Below are 24,383 nucleotides of genomic sequence, written 5' to 3'. Positions count from 1 at the left end.
AGTTGATGGGGTTTTTGGTACAGTATGACGTGAGATACATAACAAGAAGGAGAAACAACCTTTTGGGTGTTACATCACCTGAAAATGAAATTTCTTTACAAGTCTATATTTATCATAAAAGTGACCCATATGGCTTATACTCTACATTCAGAGTCTTCTAAAGCCATAAGCTTTTTACACACAACAGGTCAAAATGTAAATCATTAATCGCCTTAAATCTTCCATTCAAATCTCATTTGTGATTGATGTGTTTTCAAGTGTTTTATAGCCAACCGGTAGAAGGGTTCAATATGTTAATTTTGCAAAAAAATACTTTTCCCTCACATAAAGGCGCCGCAAGATTGTGGAATTTTGTGACAAATTTGTTTAGATGATTTTTATGATACTTTTTTTTGTTCTATTTGTCATTTGTTGGCGAAAACATAAACTTCTAAACATGGAACATTCTGTTTTGTGTTCCACTGAAGAAAGAAAGACATAAAGGTTTGGAGCAACATGAGGGTGAGTAAATGCTTACAATTTTCATTTATAGGTGAACTATTTTAAACTATAAATTTTAAAGATCATCAGAACCTGTACATTTCAATAATGAATACAAGCTCACGTTAAAGCTCTCTGCGTTCCCCTCCGCCTTTTAAAGTACACTCCTTGGCCGTGAGCGTAGAAAGATTCTTTCAGCGCGTGCAAACTATCTTGTTGACCTTTGTTTTCAAGCTCTCAAATGTGTCGTTGCATGCACACCGTCCACACAGACATAAAAATTGGGCTGACCCTCCTGATGGTAAAGTATGCCATGCGAACAGTGTGTGGACCGCAGTGAAATGCAGAGGGCCGAAGTAAACTTTGTGATTAAAGGGTTAGTTTACCCCCAAAATGAAAATTCTGTCATTAATTACTCAGCGACGAGAATTATTTTTGTGCATAAAAAAACAAACAAAAATAACAACTTTATTGAAGAATTTCTTCTCTTCTGTGTCAGTCTCCTATGCTGTTGGCGTAGTAAACCCAATGCAGCGCTTCTGGGTTCTACGTCAGAACGCCTGTTCACGTGAGCACCACGACACATGCGTGTGATGCTGACACATGAGCTGGCCAATACCAAACCTGCATTCTGACTAGGTATGTCACGGTACCAAAATTACAGTAGTCGGTACCGATACCATTTAAAATTTTACGGTTCTCGGTACCAATTTCGGTACCACTGCAAAATCTGTTGGAACTATTTTTCTATTTTATTTAACTATTTGAAAAAAATATTAAATTAGTTCAATTATTTTATTCATTACGGTAATCATAAGTAAATAATACGTATAAGCATTAAAGGCTACATGCTGTTTAAACGTAAATATTGCTTATAAAAATCATCCCATGGCTAAATCTACTGTACAGCAGCCTAATTATTTCTTCAAGTTAAACCGAACTTTTATTTTGACGGGTTGCCGTGGAGATCTTTGAGTTTCTGTGTGTGTGTATGATATGACGATAGTTTTTTCTCAAATTAAACGGTAAAATGCTCATGAAGTGACTCTCAGAGTGGCTCTGGAGATGAATTTCATCATGTCATCAAATCGTGAGGCAGCAGAGACTGAAAACAGCGCGAGCGTCACTCGTGCTTCAGTGTGTGTGTGTGTGTGTGAGGTAAATGAAACCGCACGTCTGCGCCATTCATTCACACAGAGACAAGCAGAACATGCATGGTTAATATTTAAATAGTCTTTTTGCAGTTTAATATACACAGACACTATATCGTGGTATATATCGGCTACAGACAGTGCTCCAAGTAAAAAAGTTAGTCTGGAGCCCCGCGCTTAGATAAAAACACGGAAGCGACTTAAAGCAGCTCCTATTATGGCGCTTTTCCACTACACAGTACCAGCTCGACTCGACTCGACTCGGCTCTGTTTGGTTTTCCACTGTGTAAAAGTTGTACCTGTACCCGCTTCCAGGTACTTTTTTTCGTACCACCTCCGGCGAGGTTCCAAGCGAGCTGAGGCGAGCCGAGGCGATACTAAAATGTGACGTGAAAACAAGGCAGACTGCTGATTGGTCAGAGAGAATCGTCACTATTCACTGCGTCATCATTGCACGCGCCAGACGGAGTATCCTGAATAAAAAACAGCAAAAACAAAAACATCCAAAAACAGCATACACTCGATTTCCTCCATTGTCCTGTGTGTGTGGGTAGCGGGTGTATCTCGCGCGTCTCGCGTAAAAGATTAAGTCACGGCAGTTTCCTGCGGCGTCGCTATGACGACCAGGTACTATTGTGGAGGTACTATCTGCAATGGAAAACGGAGCGAAAAGCGAGCCGAGTCAGGTCGAGTCGAGTTGAGCTGGTACTGGTAATGGAAAAGCGCCATTAGTGGGTACCGAATTTACCCGGTACTACAGAAATGCTGGTATCGTCACATTTTCAGTACCGACTTGGTACCGAAGTACCGGTACTTTGACAACACTAGTTCTGACGTTGAACCTGAAGCGTTGCAGTGTGTTTATTACGCCAACAGCATAGGAAACTAACACAGAAGAGGAGAAATTCTTCAATAAAGTCTAGGGGTGCAACGGATAAAAAAACTCACGGTTCGGATCGTTTCTCGGATCAGAGTCACGGATCGGATCATTTTTCGGATCAGCAAAAAAAATAAAAATAAATAAATTATTAACACTTTTAAATTATTAAATTAAAATATATAAAATCAACTTAAAGTGCACAAGGCATAATATCTTCTTTTTAACATAATTAATGAAAAACAACTTAAAGTGCAACATAAAAAGGCATCTCCTTCCTTTAAACATGGACCCATGCTTTATGTGTTTCAACTGTCATTTAGGGCTGTCAAAATTGCTCAAAAATGACGTTTGAATATTCCCTCTGAAAAACACATATTCGAATTATTCGAACATCTGGTTGCGCATTTTGTCAATGACGTGCATTAGGCCTATGTCAATAACAGGACAAATTAATACAAAGAGACATAACTACTTGTATATGTAGTTCATTTAAGTTTAAACATATTTGACAACATATTACCTTGCTCGCTCGCACTCGCAGGCACTCTTTCTCTCTCTCTCTCCGTCGCCGTCACCCATGCTGCGTTCACACCAAACGCGAATAGAGCGTCTGGCGCGAGTGATTTCAATGTGAAGTCAATGTAAAGACGCGTTTACGCACGTCTGGAGGTTTTGCGGCGCGAATGAGGCGTCACGCTCTCTGCGGTTCATAACGCTCACCATGACCACGCTGTGTGTGGACTGAACATGCCCACAACTTTTTTTTCATAAATCAATCCGCGGATCACGTGAGTGCCGAACCGAAGATATTGATCCGAACGGATCACGGATCAATGATGATCCGTTGCACCACTAATAAAGTCGTTATTTTTGTTTGTTTTTTTGCGCGCTAAAAGTATTCTCGTCGCATCATAACATTAAAGGGTTAGTTCACCCAAAAATGAAAATTCTGTCAGTAATTACTCACCCTCATGTTGTTCCAACCCCGTAAGACCTTCGTTCATCTTCGGAACACAAATTAAGATATTTTTGATTAAATCTGAGAGCTGTCTCACTTCTCCATAGGCTTCTAAGACATTATAACTTGCTGGCCCAGAAAATGTATTCAAGACATCGTTAATATAGTCCAAGTGACTACAGTGGCTCAATCTTAAGTTTATAAAGCGACGAGAATACTTTTTGTGCGCAAAAACCCCCAAAAATAACGACTTTATTCCACTATTAATTTCCTTCTCTCTGGGCCTCGAGTGAATTCACGTAGTAGAACTGCGCAGCGCTTCTGCGCATCACACACATGACCAGCGTCGGCCAATAGTGAGCCTACGTGTGACGTACAACACAGAAGCGCTGCGCAGTTACACTATGTGAAAAGACTCGAGGCCCAGAGAGAAGGAAATGAATAGTGGAATAAAGTCGTTATTTTTGTTTTGTTTTTGCGCACAAAAAATATTCTCGTCGCTTTATAAACTTAAGATTGAGCCACTGTAGTCATTTGGACTATATTAACGATGTCTTTAATAAATTTTCTGGGCCAGCAAGTTATAATGTTTTAGAAGCCTATGGAGGAGTGATCCAGCTCTCAGATTGAATCAAAAATATCTTAATTTGTGTTCCGAAGATGAACGAAGGTCTTACGGGGTTGGAACAACATGAGGGTGAGTAATTACTGACAGAATTTTCATTTTTGGGTGAACTAACCCTTTAAGGTTGAACCACTGGAGTCACATGGACTATTATAACGACGTCTTTACTACCTTTCTGGGCCTTGAGATTTTTCGTTGCGTTGATGTCTATATGGGGGTCAGCTATCAGATTTAATTTGTGTTCCGAAGATGAGCGAAGGTCTTACGGGTTTGGAGAACATGAGGGTGAGTAATTAATGACAGAATTTAAATGTTTGGGTGAACTAACCCTTTAAGCACAAAATGCACAGAGAATGTAGTTTAAAAGGACTTTTGAAGGTGTGCAGAGGTATCCTATCCTTAAAGACAGGTTTTTCTTAATTACTATGACCTAACAACTCTTACCGCCCACAACCATAAAACACACAGCCCTTTTCCTTTTTTTCCCGAGTGTGTGGATGCTCGTCCTCTTCATATCACACACCGCTGCCCTCCCAACGCCGTCCGCCGTACCCGCACAGGAGCGATGGAGACAGTGAGAGAATTAAAAGAGTGCAGCAGCGGCCTGTCACACTGCCTCAGTCTGTCAGTACTCCATCTCTCTCTGTCCTGGAGGCCATTATAAGCCTCGAACAGGACACCATCTCGACCCACCCCCTCCCGGACCCTCGCCGTCAGTATTCTCAGGGACCAGAGGAGACGAATAATGACGACTGGTGTGATAGAGCCTCTTCCTCACCGGGTATCTCACCTCCAAGCTGTTCATTTGTACATTGATGGTGGGATCTGAGGAAGAGGGACTCAATCATTCTCCTCGCCACTGATTCACCCTCACCGTTCTGAATTTACTCTTACCGGGGGGTGAATTATACTCTCGCTCTCACACACACTCGCGCATGCACACGGCACTTGATTTCTGACTAGCAGCGCAGGTGATTTGCATCCAGCAATCTTTCCATTACACACCACTTGGTCACAAAATTGAAATTCAATTTGATTACATGTTTTTACAGTGGATTGCCTCTTGGGATATTAGCATAGTGGTTTTTCATCAATGTGTTGTGAACTTATATCATTTTCCTTTTTTTTTTTATTGTAGACTTGACTTTTTTTTTTTAGTATTGAAGTTAGTTCTATAAACAAAATATGTGCAGATTGGAAACATATACACCTAAATTGATATTAAAAGAAAAATATAAACATAAACATAAATAACTGAACATACATTTTTATGATATTTTGTAGTGCACAATCCCATTCCAAAGTCTTTCTAAAATTTCAAATAACATTGAAAATGCTATTTTGTATTTCAAGTGTAAGATAAATTTAAATACATTTAAACCAAGTGTAGGCTGTTAGAGAAAATTGTACGAAATGAGAACGCTCCCCAACAAAGTTCCTTGCTTTTCACCGAAAAGTCAAGTTTTTAACCATGCGAAATGCTGAGTTCTTTCTTAATAGATCTCTATTCATTTTTAAATGAGTTGATTAGCCAGCACAATGTCAGTGGATTCAGGGGCCTATTACACATTTATGACAGTAAATTACTGTACATTTACAATGCAAATGAAATTTCATGAGAGTTGAAAAAAAGCCCTGTGTGTGTATCCTCTTGATTTTGTGTGGCTGCAAATGCATCACATCAGCGCCCCCTGTGGTCAGTGGTGTAACTGCAATGGGGGATGGTGTCGAGCCAGTCTCAAACTGAGAGCTGCTGTATTTTAAGAAAGTGCTAATTTACATCTATGCTCATTCAGTGTGCTGTATCGCATGTTCATTAAATATCTTCAAACATTACAGAGATAATGTAATGAGGAGGCCACCTCAGCCTAAAGATCTGTAGGAACGGATTCTGTTTGAGTATGAGCAGGTACATTGAATCCTCTCACTGGAAGTTCAAGTTGGGCTCCGTTTCCATTCCTCCCAGATTGCCCCTCTGTTTTGGCTTCCTTCGCTTTCCATATATCCGTTTAGCAAATGAACAGTGACAGACATTAGCATAATCAGGGGCAACTTTTTCTTGTAATGCGATCTTTAAGGAGAGACCTGGAACGGGGCAGCCTCACGCTTGTGCTGCTCGTCCCACAGCTCTCTGCCCCTAAATTATTCATCATCCAATCAATCATCTTCTCTTTGTTTTGGACCCCAGTGCAGGAGATGAAACGGCAGACTGCCAGAGCTGTTTTTCTTCATCTGAGGTCTGGAAAACATGATCTACTCAGATTACACTCACCCCCAAAACACACAGCTCCAGTACCCACGTGCTTTCAGGAAACACACAAACACACACACACACACACACACACACAGGCAAACAGACACCCTTGAGTCTTGCACCTGTATACATAACTATAGTATATGGACATAGACACCTCACACCACTTCCATTGCAGAATAACACATACCGGTACTTAGGTTTATTATTATTTTTAATATCATTATTATAAATAATGTATTTTTGTTGTTGTTTTTTATGTATATATATTTTTCTTTATTATATATTTTTTATGTATTATAGTAAAATGGTATTTATTTTATGTGCAGTTTTTAGTCAATTTAATAATTTATTCATTTAGCTTTATTTTTTTTTTATCTTAGTGGGCTTTTGAGGCCATTTTGAAACTATTTTAGAGAGATACTGTGAGGAAGAGACATTACATTTTTGGGAAGAGTTCAGAAAACATCACAGGCTTCTTGAACCCGCATCACCCATGAGACTCCCAGAGCTACAACATATCAAACGCTTTCATGTTACCTATATGCCATGGCTCTGACATATTTAGTCTTTCTGAACTATGAAACCCCAAATTAATTGTATCTAAATACATGTAAAACAGCAATTAGGTTTAAATTGGTTGAGCTGCTTTGAGACTGGAACTCTTTTTTTTTAATATATTATTATTATAAATGTTCTCCATGGTTATATTGATACTTTAACTAATTTTACTCTTTTATCTTCGATTCCCAAAACATATATATAACAACAACACAAATATATTGAAATCACAAATATATCTGAAGCTTGCCTGTTTATTAGCTGTTATGAAAACGCATTCTGCCTTGTTCTTGTTCTTCTCGGCCCTATCAGCAGCAGCTCTGCAGTAAACATGGCATTTTCAAACACTCTCCCTGTTTATTAGTTGTGTCTCCATCCTTTCGTTACATCCCCAGCCTCTTTTCTCGCCTCTCCATGCAGAGCTTTGTCGGACATGTCATCACACGGCGTGATAAAAGCAGCGAGGCTGTATGATCTATCAGCTGTAACACAGAGGCCCGCTTAGCACATCCAACAGGGGCCCGTCTGCGTCTTAAGCCTGTGTGGGAGTGGAGCACTAATAGGGGGAAATGTCTTGGACAACTGATTTGAAGATAGTTCGTTCAGAGCGCGGCAGGTGACGCGGTGTCTCCCCTTTTTGATGTGGCACAACACAGAGTCGCGTCGACTGATAGCTTCAAAACGCACAAGAGTGAGACCTTATTCTGCCTCCTGCTAGTGCGACATCAGAGGAGCTGACATCTATTATGGTACGGAAAGACAAGTGTTTGAAACGAAATTCAAGTGTGCGTGGAAGTGTCAGGATTTACTACAGGCCCCAGCATCTTTTTTTTCTTTTTCTTTTTTTCTCCTCATTTTCTCTCTTTCCCGCACGCACACCCTCCTCCTGCAATTCTTTTTTTTATTTTTTTTTATTTTCTTTAATAAGGTGGTTTAAACCAAGCATGTCTATATGAACTCCGCAGGAGAAAGCATGAAAGGGTGCTGCCAGCCCATGATGAAAATATTTTTAAGTCAAAAAACCCGGTCAGTTCCTACTGACTGGAGACGGCAGGGGAAATGGAAAAACAGCAGACTCTTTCATGATGCTTTTGTTGGAAACAAGTTTATTTTCATATAGTGAGAGATCAGGAAAAACAAAAAAAACCTTAATGGAAAAGTTGTTATTTTATGTATTTTGTTATTTTTAATAACCGGTAATTATTAATAAAATATCTTGGCTATTTATAGTATTATTATTTTGTTATTTTTTTAAATTATTTTATAGTATTATTTTACTATATCATTTTAAACAATATTATTATTCTTATATTTTTTTAGAAGAAAATGTACCCGTGCCAAACCTGTCTGGGAGATTGGGACGGTGTTACTAGGGTGTTCTGGATGTTTATAAAGGTGTTGCTAGGTGGTTGTTAGGTGGCCCATGTCAAAAGACCCGACCTTAATGTTTTTATGACATTCTCCTCCCTAAATATGGCTCAGATTCTTTTTCGATGCGAGCATTAGAGATTTTTTTTCCTGCCAGTCAAAAATAATACATTGTGAATCATAAGATATTGTTAATCTTTGTAGCACTTTATTAATTACATGTCAAAGTTTTATACTTAAGGTTAATATTTGCCTTAACAAGCACTGCTAGAAAGATTAACATTTTTACTAACCACATTTTAAGCTGTTAACCTTTGTATCAACAGTGATTACCTGAATATCTTTCAGCTGGCAAACCCCCCCCCCACACACACACACGAGCATACACACTTCAGTTGAGGAATGGACTTTCGAGGTGAAATATTGCACGAGGGAATGGTATCGAGTGAGCCGGACGTCTGGAGGCAGATAAATAGTGTCGTCTGGCGGTTAGGACACATCAGCCGTAAACAGTACCGGCAGCCATAAAAAGACGAACAGCTTTATTTCCCCAGTCCTTGCAGACGCATCAGTGAGACGGACACAGCGCTCGGAGTAAATAAAACAAGCTGACTGGCGGGGCGGTTAGACTGGGATCGCTCCGGGTCCCATAATAATGCCCTGTAGGGCTCACGTCAAGACGCTCCAGTGGGACTGAGCCAGTGCTTTTACCTCCCTGTTTGGCACTCACCAACTAAACCAGTATTTTCACACACCAATCAAATTGCATTTACTTTAATAGTACTGCAGTACACCATTAGTACTTCCAGTACAGAAGTATGCTTGGATGATAAAATGACAAATTTATTAAATGCATAATTCTGGATTTATTATTTTTTATTGGATGACCCGTTTTTAAAATCAATTGTCAAATAACCGATATAACCAAACTATTCACTGCCCATTAGTTCATACTATGAACCAGTATATCACAGCATTTTTTTGGGATGGAATTATTATTATTATACAATCTAATTGTAATAATAAGACACCAAAAGATCCCATGTTTAATAATTACATGTTATAATTATAATTAGATTGTATAATAATAATGTGAATAATAATGTAATTATTTATTAAACTCGTGGTCTTTTGTCATTGTTACTTATTATAGTGATTTTACCAGTTTAAAAGGGTTTTTGGCTCTGCTTCAGTGTGCATAACTACACCCGTTAACCGTGGCAAAATCACTGCAATACACTGCCTGTCTTTGCATATTTTTTTAGTAGAGGATAGTTGGTGAGCATGGTCGTTGTTATTGTTTTTAAAATATAAGAATTCTATTGAAAGAACAAGGTCTTGATATAGTCAGATGTAGAGTAAAATTAATAAGCGTAAACAAATATTCCTGTACATTTTATGGTAAACCCATTTAGCACCGAGACCCATGATTGAGTGAACAGATGAGTGTTGATTTAATATTTCTTGCTGTTTATATTAATTAGGATTTAATTGTCAAAAATATTTAGCTCATACATGCAAGTTGGACACAAACGCGAAAATTTGAGCAGCCCTTGCATTATTCCAGTTTCATCAACTTCGTTTTAATTAACCTCTTTGAATAATTAACCACACGTTATTATCAAATGAAGCAAATAATTGAGGTGCTGGCTCAATTTGTAATTTGACAATTTTCTACCATTTTAATTCATGTGTTTCCCACTTTGAAATGAAGGAAAAACATTTTACAGTAATGACCTTAATGAACAGGGATCGCTGAGACGAGAGGGAGCCGGAATAACAGCGACTGTAGTCAGTGAGCATAGACAGACTGGTCAATCCCTTGAGGAGTTCTCCATCTCACTGTGTGTGTGTGTGTGTGTGTGTGTTTCTCTCTCTCTCTCAGGAGGAGCTGATAGGGCTCAGGGGAACTCTGGAGAATCTCTACACGGCCCAGTATGGGAAACAGCCTTTCATTACAGTATAGAGGCTCAGACATGGGGGAACTGTGTCAGAGCGACTCTCTCCTCCAGTTTGCAGGCAGCGCACCCGTCCACTGGTCTGCTAGGCAAATCCTCTCAAAGCATCTTGGGACTAGGATTACCGAGATTTTATGAAGGTACCGTTCCCCTCTGTGCCCTCGAAGTGTTGACTCCCTCTTTGTGTCCGGCTAGCTGTGCAAAGCCATGGCATTTACAGTTCTTTGGTATAGAGCAGACTCCATATGGCTGGATTGACCCCGGTGTCAGATCTCAGCTGGTTGTAACACAGGTGCTCTTTCCCCTCCCGCTCTCGTTCTCTCTGTCTTTATGTAGGAGGGTGACTGTGGCCTCGCTCCAAGATGCTTCATCATGGGTCTCGCTGGGCTCTCGCTCGTTCGGGCAGACGTTTAACTGCCACGCAAAACTGAACGCTTCACTGCTTCTTCAATCATTCATGTGACAGTTAGCAGCCAATGGTGGCTAATGATTTTCTGTCATGTTCGGCGCGCGGCGTAACCGCGTATTAGATATCGGCGACGGATGGACACATCAACTACTAAAATGGCTCCATTCCCAGGGCCATCAAAAGACACAGCTGTCCCAAAATGGATGAAATATTCTGCATGCGTACAGTTTGATTTTTATTAGTCACCTGCTCAGTGATTTTTTTTCCCAAGCTCTTTCAATATTTTTTTCTTTTTTTTTTTTTTAGAGTGCACTCCCTGTTGGAAAAACTAAGTTATACTAACTTAATGTGGTCAAACTGTGTCTTGGAACACAGTTAAAGTCGGAAATTACATTTGCAACCCATTTTACTAACTTAATGTGTCATATTTCAGAACGAAACAGAATATTCAATGTGAAAAGCGTTCCTCACCAGAATGGAGCCAGAGCTGAATATGAGTTCATAATGTCGCATTTTGAAACGCCACCGGCTGCCACTTTTTAAGAGACTTTTTGTCTGGGATGTGGAGGCTGAAGGTAAAGTTCACTTAAGTTCTCAATAATGATGCAAAAATGTATTTGCTCTCCTGCATTAACTATTTGTAAGATTGTAGATCTGCTGCATTACTTAGTAGCCTTAGTTAACATTATTTTTCTCATCCCAGAAAGGAAAGTCAAAATTCATTTGAAGCCAGTTTCAAAATGAATAAATTGGACACAGTAAGACCAGGAACGTGTGTTTAGAAAGTAAGTGGAGTCATTTGGTTGTCATATTATTAACTAATCAGCATTATCCAGTTATAGCAGTCTGCTAACTCTAACCAGACTGACCAAGATTGAAGAGATTAAAAGATTTTATTTAATCAGAGCCAGCAATATTCATTGCCTGGTTTATTAGAAAGCTAGACTAGTTTTTAGTAGTGCTGTCTAATCGATTAATCGTGATTAATCACATCTAACATAAAAGTTTGTGTTTGTATAATATGTCATTACATATAAAATGTATATATATTGGATATATGTCTGTGTATATATACTGTATACATGCATATATACTGTATACATGTGTGTATATGTACATATACACAGACATATACATGATATATGTACATTTAATAATATATGTACACAAATATTATGTAAACACAAACTTTTATGTTAGATGCGATTAATCACGTTTAACCGATTTGACAGCACTAGTTTTTAGTGTTTTATTTGTAATTTTTTGGGAGAAAATACAGTATATCATTTTGATACCAGCCATTAATATCTTCAGCCAATAATCAGTCTATCATGATCTGCTAGAATTTTAATATCAGTGCATCCTTTGCCAAGATGGTCTACCAGGTCACCTCGGCCATATCCGCTAGGAGTCGAGCTAATGACCAGCTAGAGATTTTTCGGTAATAAGATACCATCACCCAAGAAACCCGGTAGAAAAGTTCCACAGACTTGGTCAGCATCTCGGGAAATGAATTGTGGCGATTTTTTTATTTTATTTTATTTTTTCAAAAGTTTATTCCCTCTCAGGATGTGTCAATTTACGCCAGAGAGATACTCCTGTTTCACCTGGAAATTCGGAAGCTGCATTGATGTGTCCTGTATACCTTATTCATGGCAACATATGTCGGGCCAGGCTTTCCCTACACATCAACATCGTTTTCTGGGCGCGCGTCTCTGCAGGCACCCTGCCACTCGAGTGCCACAAGTATTTATTATTCAAACAACTGTGTTCCTGTATTCTGTTTTTTGGAGCAGAGGAGGAGCAGAGGTCTGTGTTTGGTGTTTTGGACATGCTCAGCTACCTTCTCCATCAGTGACAGCTCCACATCAAACCTGTCCCTGCCAGACTCCCCACCCCCACCCCCACCCTATTAGCCCCACAGCTATGAGTTACTCTGCTGTGCACACCAAAACTTCTGTTGTGCTACACTTCTTTGATTATACACACAATTAAATGGAGAGTGTGATCCTATTTTGGGAATGTTCTGGCTTTGTTTTCTTGCTAGGAAAATAAATTAGTGTATTTATTTCTGTGCATCTTTAAGGTAAAAAAACAATATCCAGAGGTTGGTGTGTTGCGTTAGAAGAATAAAATAACAGTTCTTTCTTGGGTAAAAAAAAGTGTCACTCACTCAAGCATTTTCTTGGTTTCACTTTTTCCTGCTTGTGCACACACACACACACACACACACACACACACACAAACGCGCACACACATATTCACAGAGTAAAGCCGTCTTTGAGGAAATGCCTTCCTCTCTATATCTGCGGCTCCTTCCTGTGCTGCCAAAAACTAGCTTCACTTTGCATACAATATTCATACCGTGTCTGAAAAATGAGGCTTGAAGGTCTGGTCATCTGAAAGACCGGGCAATCAGCGATTGTCTCTGGTCCTTATAAAAAAGAATCGTTCCTCTCCATGCGAGGAGACGGCTGTGAATGGAGTTTTTTTGATGAGTGACACCCTCAGTCATACTGTTGCGTTTTATGTGTGCTGCTCATTAATAAAGAAACACCCCAGAGAGGGCAACGGGGGAGAAACTCTGTCAGCGGAGCGTGTGTGCACGTAACTTTTTTGTCTTTTGAAATGTCAGGTGCAATTTCTGCTCTGTGATCTTCTGAAAGCAATGCTCGGTCCCGCAGTCGTGTAGCTGTTTACCGTCTCTGCTTTTTTTTTGACTCCTGTCAGTTTTCGTAACGAGGTGACATGTTTGTAGGGATAGATGAGGCGATGGAAAGAAAGGGTGTGAAAATACTTTAAGCATACCTCCAGGGGTGTAGGAAAAATAAATCTTTAATGTATACACAGCTAACCAGTGATCAAAGGCCTTGGTGTGGTTACTAGTAACAAACAGATATGATGGATATCATTTGGGCTTTAGATCCTTTGATTGGCATTATAAAAGGATATTATAAAACACAAATAACAATGCAATAAAAAATGTATATATATTAATATATAATTCATGTGTATATATATTAGTACTGTCGATCGCTTACGTTTTTTAATTGGATTAATCACACTTTTGTTGTGTGAATAATCAAGATTAATCGCACACTTATTGTGAAATTAAGCATATGCCATTTATCTCGTTGAACACATTCATTTTGTTGTCATTTGCTATATCCAGTATACAACAATCAGATTGAAGGGCGATTCTCAAAAACCAAGGACCCTTGGAGACTCTGAAAGGACACAAAATAACCAAATGACATTTTTATATATATATATATATATATATATATATATATATATATATATATATATATATATATATATATATATACATATATATATATATATATATATATATATATATATATATATATACACACACACACACACATATACATGTATGTATATGTGTATATATATATACAATAATACAAATAGTAATATGCAATTAACTTTGATTAATATAATTAATCAGCACATGTAATTGTTTTTCTTATTAGTTTACAGTCCCAATAATTTAATTTTTTCTTCCAAAATGCTTCAGTTATTATCTGTGGCAGATTTGTCATGTATGTGCATGCTTCTGTTAGTGTGTGACCATTTGCTGAACAAGGTATTCTGCATTTTTTATATATAAATGTTATGAACAGATGCTTTGATGTTATACAAGAATACACATGCATCTCTTAACAAGAATGCAGATTCACTCCTGCATACAAAATACATTTCTGCACTCAGCTGAAGGAAAAGTCATTTAAACCTGTTAGCTTTTAGTGAGCATATTAAATGTGTCAACTTGTAAGTAAAACGCTGTAAATGCTTACAATATTCATGTTTCTCTATTTGTCAACCAACACTTCATCACAAATTCATTACAAAAGCCTCTCAAATGCCTGCTGTGGGAATGCTCTGTACAGCGCATTTATTTTTGAAAAGACATCATCCATTATGGTTCATCATTGGAGATTTGCATCCTACGCTTTCAAAACGAGATAAATATTTTTCTATCATAAATTCTTTAAGCTCGTAAGCCATGAAAAAATGAAAGCTAGCTGCTCTTCTGCACAGTAATTTTGCGTTTAAAAAACACTAATGGACTTGTATGTCAGTTCGTTTACTGAATAATTAACAGCAGCATCGTGTGCACAATGCGCAGCCATACATTATTGATCCCTGGGTTGTTTTTGACTTCTCTGGGTTTTTATTTCAATTAATAAACACTCTGTGGTTGGAATGCACACGCGCACACACACGCACGCACACACACACACACACACACACATACACATCTCTAAGCATTATGGTATGCATATTTATATATATTTTTAATTAATTGTATTTTCTCTCTCTCATTTTTTCAGAACATTGAAGGCTGAAAACATTAGGAAGAGCCTTGGAGGCTACATGCAGAGTGAGTTGTGATGCTCATATGGGTGATACAGGTTAGATTTCTCCTGATCGCATTCACTCCTGTCACTTTCCACTATATCTCAGATATGCTTTCCCAAAAAGCCATTCTGAAGGGTCAGTACACAAAACTAGAGTGACCTTAATCAATCTCGTCTGAAGAGTAGCAACAGGGCCAGTTTGGCCTTTTCACCCAAGGTACTATTACTTGAGTTTAGCTAACTGTAGAATCATAAATGTTCATCATCAGAATGAAGGAAAAAGTCACTTTTCAAGGTTTCACCTCTACATGCACTGCGGGGAGGGTCAACACCACAACTAAACCCTTCACACTAATAAATATCATCAACCTATAGGCCATCTGTTGGGATATAGATGCAAAAAGCAGCTTGTTGTATAGATGTAGAAACGGGAGGGTCGTTAGGCCTCCGTTGGAAGATTTTAGAAGAGCTTTTGTTTCTGAGACGGTAGTGTTGCAACGGAAAGGAGGCCCCAGTAGTGATTTACCAGCTTATAGTCTGCGTCTCAAGGGCATTTACATTATCAATTAATGGAATATTTAAAGGCTTAGCTTATGGAAATGTGGCTGACTGAAATGGCTATCCATACCTCTCAGCAGAGGCTGTAATTACATTTTCAGAACGTTTCAGTGAGAGCAGGCCAGTGGAGGAGAGCTCTCAGTAAGTCACCTGACCAACCCCTAGAAGTCACACTGGAGCTCACAATTGGATAATACTGCCGTCACCAGCTTCTCAAGCCATACAGGTATATGGAGCACAGCGAGCCAGCTTGTGTGAGGATTTCATCTACACAACCGAGGTCTGCAGAAGAGCTGAACGCACAACACTTCGGACCACACTGTAGCTGCGTCCCAATTCAGAGTCTGCATCCTTCGAAGGACGCTGACCTAAAAGGCCACAAAGGACGGAACAAGCTTTGTTAATCAGGACGGTATAGCCTTTGTAGGATTGTTTTGTCACCTATACTGTGACAACTACCGTTGATGAGTGGCAGTAACGTTTGTACTGGACTTGTTTGAAAGTTTTATTAAACTGTCTGAAAACAAAACAGGGTTCACAAACTGTCTAAATATATTCACCATGGTCCATTTCCCCATACAATTGCATCTTAGCAAGATATGTCAACATTTGAACTGCTTTAAACTTATTTTACATTTTTACATTTGTATCATTAGATATTTGAGTAAGTTGAAACCCAATACTTGCGTTTTTAAAAGTGTAATTCAAAAGAAATTCTCAAAAATAATCCTGTCGGTACTGCCGTGCAGTGAATTCTGGGATAGGCAAGGCCGCGAAGGATCCATCTGTTGTATCCTTCATTGCACGGGAAACGAAGGACTCATTTGGAGGCCGCATTTGAAGTAGCCTTGGAATTGGGACAGCCATCGTCGTGCCACGGGGACGCAGTCGGCCTTCGAATGCAGCCTCTGAATTGGGAAGCAGATTGGAAAAAAGTTTCCCGGTCTGATGAGTCTCGATTTCTGCTGCGACATTTAAATGGTAGGGTCAGAATTTGGGCCGTAAACAACATGAAAGCATGGATCCGTCCAGGCTGCTGGTGGTGCGGGGGGAATTTTCTTAGCACACTTTGGGCACCTTAGTAGCAATTGAACATAGTTTATATTGTTGCTGACCATGTCCCTCCCTTTATGACCACAGTGTACCTTCTTCTGATGGCTACTTCCAGCAGGATAGCGTGCCATGTCACAAAGCCCATATCATCTCAAACTAGTTTCTTTAAACATGAGAATGAGTTCATTAAACTCAAATGGCCCCCCACAGATCTCAAGTCAATAGAGAAGCTTTGGGATGTGGTGGATCGGGAGATTCGCATCATGGATGTGCAGTCGACAAATCTGCAGCAACTGTGTGAAGCTATCATGTCAATATGGACCAAAATCTCTGAGGAATATTTCCAGCACCTTGTTGAATCTGTGCCATGAAGAATTAAGGTAGTTCTGAAGACAAAAGGGGGTCCAACCTAGTACTAGCAAGGTGTACCTAATAAAGTGGCCTGTGATTGTAAATCTGACAGGAGTTGATGGGATGAAGAGGATAGAGCTGGGATCAGATGTGAAATTGATTCGAACCCGCATCTCCCACATGTGCACCACATAGCAATGTGCTAAACATAAGGCCATGGCCCTCAAGAATGGTTCATCATGGAGCCATCGGAGTATGTACTTGCACCTCATTTATATTTGAGCTGTCTGGGATACTAATGACTGGTGTCTGTGGAAAACACCAAGCAGAAGCCGTGCAACACATTTAATTTGCCTTGTTTAGTGAGGAAAATCCAGCAAATGTGTTTCTTTTTCTGCTCCCCAAATGGTCTGGCACTGAGACAAAGACATCGTATTCCTCATGCACAGTTAACCTTTTCATTAAACTACATTGCATAATTATCGCAAGAAGCCCCAGCATCCTCTATTGTTGTTTAATTAGCCAGTTAATGTTGTTAGTCTGTGCTGCAAACCATTCATTTGTCTTGCTTAAGGAGCCTCTCTTGCCGTAACGGGGAGGAAATTGAGTTTGTTATTTATTGTGAACAGAGACAAAGTGACGGTTATTAAATTTTAATAAGCTCCAGTTTACACTGCTGAGTTGTTGATGACAGCGAAGGCTTTATTACAGAACGGCGCTAACCACCAGTAAGCAATGAACTGGGGTTTGCGCACTGTGATGCAAGCTTCCTACCTTTTCCATGGAAATGGGACTTCCTTTCCTTCTGTATAAGTCAAGTTATCCTGTGAGAAGACATGGTGCGCTATGTGAAGTTGCAGTCACGTATTGATCCTGGTAATATTCCTTAGCACTTAACCTTTACACTAGCTGGACGGGGATATGAAGTCCCTTATTGAATGTGTACTTTTATGCCTTCCTCTTGTGACGGCCCTAATCGATAGCCTCTGCTTCATTAGTTAGCAAAGCTCTCAGTTTTCTCTCCTTCAAAGCTGAAATTTATCTACGTATGGCAAAAAGGGGAAACCAGGTGCTTGTTAGACCAGGTGTTCTTTGTCAGTCCTGTTACTGGCGTACAATAGTAAATCAATACTGACCTTGTTTGGTACCAGATTTAAGTTTATATTTAGTATGAATAATAATGTTAATTCTTTAACTTGAAGCTATTTTAGTCCTATGTATTTTTAGAAAATAAACTCGTAATACTTTTTATGTTCTTTTTTCAGTCATCAACAGAGATACAAACTAATTTAATGTCTACCACCACATCATGGTGGAAATGACAGTTGAGTGTCAGCTGTAATTTACTTAAAATATATCATTTTCATACAGTAAAAGTTGCAATGGTTTATTTCACTGTATATATTATCAGTTTGATGTTCAGATAGCAAAAATAAAAATGTTAGTTCTAGTAGTAGTTATGGCTGGGTATTGACACAAATTTCACAATTCGATTCGATTTCGATTCACAAGCTTGCAATTCGATTCGATTCCGATTCGATTCAATATTGGTTATTTTGGATATCAGGTACAATACAAGGCAAATTTCAAATCTCTTATCAAATCTCTTAACTAATGCTGTAAACTATGGGAGTCAGTTGTAGCCAACTAGGCTTCATTAGCCTACTATAATATTGAAGGTGAACTGATTTGTATAAAGACTTAAATTACACTTTTATTTATTTTTATAATAATAAAGTTAAATGAAATGTCAACATTTAAATGGTGGCTGTCATAAAAACTTGCTAGATTTATTCAAACATGGATTAAATATTGAAGAACATTAAAAAATTATAATGAATTTGTAATATGGTGTATTTATTTAGCAAAATGCTCCTCTCTAGAGTTAATTTTTCTAGTTGACGGACGAGTTTATGGTCACTGGATATGGTTTTTCTGAGGTAAATGTGACGTTTCATGACATTGTTTACAAGCCGTTTTAATGACATCTTTCCACGGTTGAAACACTGATTGAGCGATTCCATGTGACATGATACGGATTTTGATAAGTTGTACTCTGTCTTTTAAAACACTTTCAGATGCTCATTCATGTTTATTTCGTGCTGCAACTGGTATTATTAAGGCGGAAGAGAAGATCATGTGCACTCTGTGCTGCTGCTGCTCTTGAGCTGAGCTGCGCCAGAACGAACTCACGCCACAGCGCTAAAACAGTATTTATGTTTTTGAATTTCGTAAGAAAATGGACTTAATTTGAAATCTGAGACTTTGTTTCATATCAATAGTAACAAAGCACAAAGATTATTGCGATTTATTGGATGGGATGAGTGCTACAATGTTCCATTCATTCATCAACTGAAAACAGGATGACTAATCGATTCTTGGGATTTAAGAATCGATATTGGTTCGTAAAAATGAGAATCGATTAAAATCGAGAAATCGATATTTTTTTACCCAGCCCTAGTAAAATCTAAAGTGTCAGTAGTTGAAGAAACCAAAAAATACTTGTGATCCAAGACATCGCTGCAGCTCTCGGATAAAGTTAATTTTTTTTGTTATCTCGGAGGTTCTGTGCGGTTCTGTTTTTATTTTCATTCCCCTTAGCTGTTTTTTTTATGGATGCACGCGATTAATCACCCTCAAACCCGCATCTGTTCCTCTGCACACCTTCACCTGAAATTCTGCAGTCGGAGTCCCCGAATTACATCCATCTTCCCTGTGCAATTGGTTGACACATTATCTCATTAAAATTTACAAAGAAAACTCCTTCTCTTTATCTGCAATAATCTAATTAGCATGAGGCAGATGGTTTAATAAGCGATATCTGCGCCGTTTAGCCTCCCAGACGCCCAGGTGGAGAGCCAGGGAGCCTCCTCTGGATGCCTCCTCTCTCCCTGCCTGTGAATGGCTCTCCTGGGCTCATATTATTGCTTCCTCTGCCTGAGGGTCGCAGCGCTCGTTGCTCTCCAGATATGAATACAGAAGAAGAAGCTGAGGGAATCAAACAAGATAGAACCCTAATTATTTTGCTTATTAACCAAGCCTAACTAGTTAACAGATGTTCGGAGGTTTGCACGGCAAATTAATGCATTCTTTCCTTCTATTTTTTTTCTTAATTTTAGATTGTTTGTCTCATCTACGTGGTTATCAGGGATAATAGCATTTGCCCCCGGGTGAAGATCAATATCATATTATGCAATCGGCCTGTTCTCCTCGCCATGTCCATCAGACGTGACTAGGAAGAGTAGAAGGGCAGAGAGATCGAGGAAGGTCGTCATTAAGAAGAGGAAAAAGTCCAGTGACCAGATTACATTACAACCATGTTTTTCCCCCACTTCTGACAGTTCTACCAGCTGATAATGAGGCGACGAAGCCACTGCCCAGACATGAACGCTCAGATGAAGTCCGGCCGACAGCTCAGCCGTAGCCACTACATCCTGAATCTAGGCAAATAGGAGCTGGGTTAGGCCTTCGCTTCAGTACTGAAGCGGAGGGAAAGATCCGCTCAATTACCTTCCCAACTTTCAGCTGAGGTCTTCTTACTTACTGGCTGAGAGGAACCGTAATGAGAGCGGATTTAGAATAAAAAGATGTGCCCATCTACAAAGGCAGAAGGCAGAATCGGGCTCAGATTGATGGCTGGAAATGGTGGGGAGGTCAAGGCGAACCCATGAAGCATCACTCCGGTGAAGGATATGGCAATACGGCCCAGCAGAGCCAGAGTCATAGGTGGTCTGCTTCCCAGTTCGCCCAAAACCCGAGATTTGCTCATAAGCAACATAAATGGAGCTGCTCCATGCGTCTACACACTGAAAAGACCTTAATGGTCCCCATTAACACGGATCAAAGAGAGGTCTTATGGAAGGCAGCTGTAGAGTTACTCAAAAGCTGAAAGTTACAGGGTAAAGACTTGGGAGAAACCAATTTTCTTTCTACCGAAAAAGGAGGACCTTTCTTTATCTTTTACCATTCAGAACAAACATACCTTAATCTCAGCCTTAAGCCTTTTGTCTATATTAATAAATAGTTCTTCCAAAATGTCTTTCAATAATGTCAATAAATAGCATGCACATTTAATAATTCAATTGGCCATTGATTGATTTATTGATATTTTATTATGTATTGAAATATATGTTGGCATATACAGTATATACATGTAGTAATTTTCTGAGCAGTGTTTAAAAGCACCCCAGATTCTGTATAAATTCACATTTTATGGTGAAAAGCACCCCAGATTCTGTATATATTCACGTTTTATGGTGAAATCCAGCTAAAAATGGCTTACTATTAGTTATCCAGAAGTTACTGTAACCATTTGTAGTTTAGTGTTAATGCTGGTATTAAAAACATTTTAATATAGAAGAAAATTAACGCTTAACCTCATGAAGTCATTTTATTATATTTGAGAAATTTGGCCCTCACAAGTCTGGTGAAATAAGTACGCCCCATCACTACCTGTATTCGGTATCCAAAGTTATTGTAATACTAACTTCTCGTTTCTAGATCGTTTGCAAATGTGACCCCTGTCCTCATATGATCTGAACAACATGCCAATTAAACGGTCTGTGAACTAATCAGCCTCAGAAACACTTTCAAAGGAAGTTGATCATTTCTGAAAGAAAACATGAAATTAGTCCTGCACTTCTTGCCTTAGGTTAGAGATTAGAAATCATGCTTATACTATCTAATTCAACCCAGTGCCAGCTCGCTCCGAGAGGAAGGACTCCAGAAGTTAATTACACTCAGCTGTGAATTGAAACAATATCTAATTGCGCGCTGGATTAATTACCAGCATCTGTGGTGTGCATGCCTAAACAAGAGCCCTCATAAATAACAGCAGGTACATTTACATCTACACAGATGGGAATTCTACAGCCAAGCCCTCAGTTTACTCTGAAAACACACTACTACTGTACTCGTTGTTAGGTAAGACAACAGTCTTTGGCCTAGAATCTTAATAAGGGTACTTTCTGGTTATTTACCAATAATCAAGGCTGTTTATCCTGGTAATAATATTTGTCTCTGGTGATCTGAACACAAGTGGTCAGCTGAGTAAAAGTCTTAAAGGGGCTGTTTACACCTGGCCACTTCATGCGTTTTCTCAGATCGGATAGCTATCCGATCGTGAAAAGACCAGGTGTAAATGCCCTCCGAAACGCATTCGAGACGGATTTGAATCCGATCGCTCAAACCACTTCAGGAGGTGGTCTGGGCCGCATTCCTGACGAAACTGGACAAGTGTAAATGCATCTGGTTGTTGAAACCACATATGTAAATTGTACTCCTCCCAAAAATGCTAAAAAAATAAACGTGTGAGAGCGTGTTATAGGCTATATGTAATGTTATAGCCAGATATGACGACGCTACTGGAACACGCATCACCTCAGATGAGAAGCTGAGCATCTATTCATTAAGCCAACGTGCAAACTATCGCAAATCAAAGTGAAAGTAAGTCGTAGACGCTTAACACACAATCATCATCATTAAAAGTAAATTCTTAAGAAACGAAATGATCTTACCAGGGCTGTTGCCGCTCTCTTTTATTGTGGTCTTTGAAATTTTAGCTGATGATCAATAAAATGCAGTTCATATCTTTTGCTTTCGGTGACGTACACTCCATTAAATCTGCATATAGCGCGGGAATTGAAGATCGGATTTAAATCCGTTTCGCAAAAACACATTTATGTAACCAGGTGTAAATGGAATCGTTTTGATAAATCAGATAGCTATCCGATCTGAGAAAACACATGAAGTGGCCAGGTGTAAACAGCCCCAAAGTGTCTCCAGTGACCACGTCTGATAATGTGTGTGTGTATACCAACAGTGGTCCAAAGAAGAACAAACCACAGCTGTGTACGTGTGCGCCATTTACCTGGGGAAGTGATGCACTGTGGGATGACGGCAAGCTGGAGTGTAATCCCCTGTGAGTGTGTACTTTTTTTTTCTTTCAAGTTTTGCTTTTTATGTGGTCCAAATTTCTCTCTTTCCAGATGTCCACATTAAGACAGTAAGAGTTTAGAGTAGAGAGTAGCTTTAGCAATTAGTTGGTCTACACTAATTATAATTAGCCTAATTTAAGAACTATGGATCGTCTTCGTTTTTTCTTCTGCAACTATGTAGGGTCTCTTATTCAGACAGATCATCCCTTTGCTCCCCTCCTGGGCGCCGATCAACTGGCGTGTTTACATACAACACTCTTCAGTTTAAAGGCATTTGCATAGTCAAATCCCTCCTCATATTATAAATGTAATTAAATCTCTTAACACAGAGGCAACCTCTGAATGTTTTCGCTGCTGAAGCACTTTTTCTCCCGCTGTTTTACAATCAATTAAAATGAAGGAGATTCACAGTCATCGCCGAAGCGCTCTGATCACCATCAGCTGCGAGTTTATGATGTGCACAAGACAGTCGCAATTAATGTGTGACCGCAGGTGTTCTGCGCCTGAGGCCGCCTCGGGAGGATCATATCTAACTTTGTGCGGACCTCAGTCAAAACTAAGACTTTGCACGCGTCAGGTTTGCATTAAGAATATTAATGCCCATATTAATTTTGTATTGACCTTTCTTAGCCGGCTTCATCCGGCAGTCCAAACAGAGAAAGAGGCAGTTTTAATTCCCCGGCTTGAAGGCAGAGAGCCGTCGGCTAATGAAAAAAGGCAGTCAAACAGAGCTGCTCACACAACATATTAAAATAGCAAGATCAATAGTCCACTCTATGATTATAGCCAAACATTGCCATATTCCCAAACAGCCGGCAGGGAAAAGTACAGCCCTTTCTGTTGGATGCCAGCAAATGAAATCAATAGCACGACTTTAAGCACAGGCATTGAAAGTAATAGATTTTAAATATTTGTGATGTCTCCGGTGAGTGTTTTGTATGGCATGTCTATTTTAGGATACTCATACTACAGATATGTGCACATTGCACAATTCGCTGTATGTGTGCCATTCTCAGCAACATTCAAAAAGCTTGTGGCCTCATGTCATTACGATGAAGTGCGTTCCTCAACTTTATGGTAATTTTACTGTGAAATCGCACACCATTTCTACAACTTCTCAATAATTTTTTTGGTCCATGACCCATTTTTGAGGTCCCAAATTGTTTGCAACCCTACTGCACTAGTGTCAAAGTATTAAGCTAAACTCTGTAGCATCTCGGTTATATTCTTAAGATTAACACAATTTGCCATTTAATATCATTTGTATTCAATTCGGCTGGTATTGTGCCATGAAAATATAATATACAGTTCTCACAGACCCCAAAGTTAAGAGCCAACTCATTAAATCGATGCCTCTCAGGTGAATGAACACTTCACAAAGTTCATTACTTCATCAGTTTGCAGGATTCACATACGCTGGGTGATGTGTTTGGTCGCAAAATAAACTTCAGCAGCG

At 39.3% G+C, this 24,383-nt stretch overlaps 1 long non-coding RNA gene across 1 annotated transcript; it reads left to right on the top strand.

The window, feature by feature from the left end:
* Positions 1-415: 415 nt before the first annotated feature.
* Positions 416-24,226, top strand: LOC309497997. Its single transcript, XR_014205791.1, has 4 exons — positions 416-501; positions 10,163-10,375; positions 15,003-15,083; positions 22,813-24,226. It is a non-coding gene; the product is annotated as an uncharacterized lncRNA (long non-coding RNA).
* The last annotated feature ends 157 nt before the right edge of the window (positions 24,227-24,383 follow it).

Source organism: Leuciscus leuciscus (genome assembly GCF_965113295.1).
Source record: "Leuciscus leuciscus genome assembly, chromosome: 4".
NCBI lineage: Eukaryota > Metazoa > Chordata > Actinopteri > Cypriniformes > Leuciscidae > Leuciscus > Leuciscus leuciscus.
Note: the sequence above shows the minus strand (reverse complement) of the source record. Positions and strands in the feature narration are given on the sequence as shown.